The 4,242-nt window shown below is 34.3% G+C and overlaps 1 long non-coding RNA gene across 1 annotated transcript; it reads right to left on the reverse strand.

Annotated features, from left to right (window-relative positions):
- Positions 1–1,886: 1,886 nt before the first annotated feature.
- Positions 1,887–3,264, reverse strand: LOC106957730 (uncharacterized). Its single transcript, XR_001427013.1, has 2 exons — positions 2,748–3,264; positions 1,887–2,616 (listed from the first exon to the last, which is right to left on the reverse strand). It is a non-coding gene; the product is annotated as an uncharacterized LOC106957730 (long non-coding RNA).
- Between the last annotated feature and the right edge of the window lie 978 nt (positions 3,265–4,242).

Below are 4,242 nucleotides of genomic sequence, written 5' to 3' on the forward strand. Positions count from 1 at the left end.
TATATATATATATATATATATATATATATATATATATATATACATGTGTGTGTGTGTGTGTGTGTGTGTGTAAAATTTGATTGTTTTCTATTTTTATTTTACCAATCTGGAAACATGTTTCATAAAATTTTTACATTTAAATATGTATATGTACATTTCCAATTTAGCATTAAACAGGATCTTTCTACTTAGCATAAGGTTTGTATTTTTGATTGAGGTCTAGCTTAATGGTCCACAGGAAATGTGCCTTATGATCCATAAAATATCTCCTAACTAAAAATAAATGTATGACCTATTCTCCAAATTTAGGAAGCCAACAATGGGTTAGCTTTTTGGATATCAATCTTCCAATGTCTTTACAATAAGTAATTTTTTTGTGTGTGTGTGTCTTAAATCAGTCTGGAAGCAACAGACCTCAGCTTTTAGCCCGATGTGTGTGTGAATGAATAAAAAATGAACAATGAATGAAGCTGAGAACACTCTTCTGCGACCATCTTTATTCAATTCTTCCTTGCAGTGCTTTGAAAAGAGATAAAAGCTAATTAACCAACCATAATGCTTTAATCTAATTACCAAAACATAACTTTGATATTAGACGACTGCAGAGTGGTTGCTAGACAATACACAGAGAAAGCAGTAAAATGTCCTCTTTATTAATTTCCCCGTCCTGTCAGTCACTCACAGCTCAGTGAATAAGCCTTGTGCCAGAAATGTTCTGATTAGAAAGTGGGTAATCCTCTGCAAAAAAAAAGAAAAAAAAGTGCCTTTTAATTTGGATAATTTAGATACCGCTCTTTGGGTCAAGGTGTGTTCATCACTGTAGCTTCCCCGTGTAAATCCATTAAATGATACAGAAGTGAAAGACAAGAAAATCTGACTCTCAAATGACAATAAGCATGCATTACAAATGAATACTTAAAAATAAATTAACATGAACGTAGGTGTAGCAGTGGCATACTATTAGAAATTACAACGAGAATATCCGTGCCAGCAACTTAGATAAAGTGCAAGTGAAGAAGCACAATTGCAGAATGTTATTAATACGGTCTTTGTATTGTGTGCATTAGAGCTTCTGTAGCCTCCCGATGTTACTCGACTGGGACAATTGAGATGATAAATATAAAGAGGCTTAATATTAAAACAGCTCTTGTGGTAACTAACCGCAAGAGCTGTTTTAGATGTATAGGACAAAAGTGATCATTTACATATAATATAAAAAAAGAGATTTGAGACACTTTGCGGAATAACTGATTTGTTTGCAAAATTGTTCGAAAGATAGATATTTATAAATGGCATATCACACATTTTTATATATATATTCTACCCCAGTCTTAAATTGTGACATTGAGTGATGTTGTATATACAGAATTTTATTTTTAAAATCCAGTCACACCTCAAATCAGCTCAGATCTTCAATCATCTGATATCATCTTTCACCCAGTAAGATAAAACAGAGATACTTTACCAGTGCAAATACGACAAAAGACATAAAGGGAAAAGTAACGACAAAGATTTAATGAAATGAAGAGAACTGTCGCGATTGCTATCAATTTGTTTTCTTTCTCAAGTGTTTGAATATGGTATCATTTGTGTTGTGTTTGCAGGGCAATATTTGGAGGTCACTGGGGTTTCTTACAAAGATAACAGAAATGTGTTTGTTGTATTTTGTCTCCTTTTCCTCAGAGGGAAAATAACTTTCATCTTCCACTTTTCAAAAACAGGAGAACAGATGGCATGTAAATATAAAAAAGTTAATAGAATATAATAAAATGTTCTAAAAATATGTATAAACCCAGCATTAAGTTGTATGAATAACTGTAAAACCAGCAATTTGTGAAAGTACAATGATTATTTTCAAATACAGTAACTGTAAAATTCGGCAATTACGAAATATTTTTGACAGCTAATATATTTTTGAGATCCGAGAGAAGACAAATGTGACAGGGCATTAAAAAAAACAAAAACAAAACAGAAGTAAGCCTACCCAGAGGTGTTATTTACACATTCTGAAAATGTGGATTCTAAGTTTCTAATGAAGTAAAAGAAAAAAAAAATCATGGAAGTTATGATTGTTTGAATGTTGGCACAATGTGAACAAGATTAGTGAGAAAACCAGATTTGAAAAAAAATACCCTCAGACCTGATCCACTATTTGGCGGCGTTTACAAAGTCTTTTCATTTAAATGACTTTGTAATGACCTCACATCCCAGCATCGGCTGTCAACTGGTATGACTGGGAAGGTGTACAGACCAAAGAGAGCTTTGGTCTGGCTTATCTGGTTAGAATACAGTTTTTCTTTTAAAAGTTTTCATCCTTTGTCCCATTTTCTAATAGGCCTGTGAGCTTCTATCTTGTGAACTTTTGTCATGGAGTCGTCTGGACCCTGAATTTAGGTGGAATTAAACCAGACATAAATTCTAAAATGCATGTTAAACACTTTTTTTTTTAAATCAGCCCAAAGAAATCCTGATATAAATAATTATTTTTATTTTAAGTGTTACTAGATGCAATAACTGCACCCCGGTATGGCACGCTCAGCAGAGCTGCAGGTCCGGGTTGGGCTGGATCAGATCTGCATGTTGGCGTCGTTGTGCAAGTTTGCACAACAGGTGATGCTGAAAAACGTGCAACAAGATCAATGAAATCCATCATATTATGTGCGGGTCTTGATTACATTGCACAAAAAATTCTCGAGTGCCATGTACCGTAATCATCTTCTAAAAATAATAAAAGTTCAGAAACTCACCTCATGAGAAACTGAAAAGGTGTTGTCATCTCATGTCTTGTCACTCACTCTTCCTGCTGCTAAAGAATCGACCTGTGTTGAAGTAAGGGACTTAAAAGTCGTCACATGTAGGCCTCAATTTTTTTTAAAAAAAAGGAATCAAGCTCAGTTTATCTCAGAGTCTTGTCCTGGATGGAAGCACATTTCTTTCTGTAAATGTTTGCTGGTGTGTTCGCAGGAATTTTGGTAAAATTCTGCATTCCTGATTTTATCTCGACGCTTTCTTCACGTACACAATTCTAAGCAAAATATTCTAAGGTCTTCCGGTATTTTAAAACTCGTGCTTTTTGTTTGTTTGTTTTTTTCTTAATTGGTCAGGCTCACATTTTGCTCTTAAAGTGATGCTTTTGGGTCACCCACTGTTGTGAAGTTGACATTTTCCATTGAGCTCCTCACTGTGGAAAGCTGGGGTTCAAATTTGTTTCGGAAGCGTTGACATTTACAACTCTTTTCTGATCTTTTGAAATCTCCTTTGTCATTGCCAGGATGTTGTTTCCTCCCCCCCCCCTAACTTAAGTAGTGAGGTTCTGCCTCTGATTGATCAATTTTATTCACATGAGACCAGCCAAACACTCACACCTGATTGTCCTTCCACTGATTGTAAACACTTGACTCCAATTACTGCTTCAATTTAACCACAGGTTTGTTATCTTTTTCCTCTCAGAAACAGACAGTATTTGATTATTTTATATTCTCCCCATTTTTTTTTAAACTAATCAGTCTTTTTTTTTTGAATTAGGCTGGTTTTCCACAGTTTACACACCTCTGTTAAATGTTCAGTTCTTTGAGACCTAAAAGATAAATAATGTCCAGACCTTGACCTTTTGTAACATATTCTAATCTATTGTAAGATATATCTTGTACAGTTCAACAAGAAAAACAAACAAACCAGTTTGGTTATGGGCGAGGTATGGCTAAAGAGTTGCAATAATCTGGGGAGTTCCTCCTTTTGTTGATTAAGTAGCTTAAACTTACCGTGATGCAGAAAAAAAAAAAATCCTAGTTATTTGTTTTAGCACCTGAAGACTTTCAGTCAAACTAACCGGAATTTTGCACTTGCTATGATTTCATTCAACAAGGCAAAAAAAAAAACAAAAAAAAACCTCACTGTTATCAGAAGAAATGTAGCTACAAACACTGATGCTGCCATCGAACCGATGTTCCTTTGCTAACGTTAAGTGCTGTTTATATCCCAAACAAAACTTTTGTAATCGTGACCCAAAAGCTCAAGTTTAATCTCAAACTGTAACATTTCTGTTGGAAGCAACTACACCATTTCTCTTATTTCTGGAAGACATTATTATTTCTGATAATAAGTATATTTCTTTTCCAATTTTACAACGTTTTTCGCCTCTTGAATCTATTTGGCGTTTAATAGGTCCAGGTTTATTTATTAGTACCAGTAGGTAAATTTGTGCTGCAGTTCTACAGAGCAGGCAAAAAAAAAAAAAACATA

The sequence above is a fragment of the Poecilia latipinna genome, unplaced genomic scaffold, assembly GCF_001443285.1.
Source record: "Poecilia latipinna isolate Pla-1442-1.1 unplaced genomic scaffold, P_latipinna-1.0 Scaffold44, whole genome shotgun sequence".
Lineage (NCBI taxonomy): Eukaryota > Metazoa > Chordata > Actinopteri > Cyprinodontiformes > Poeciliidae > Poecilia > Poecilia latipinna.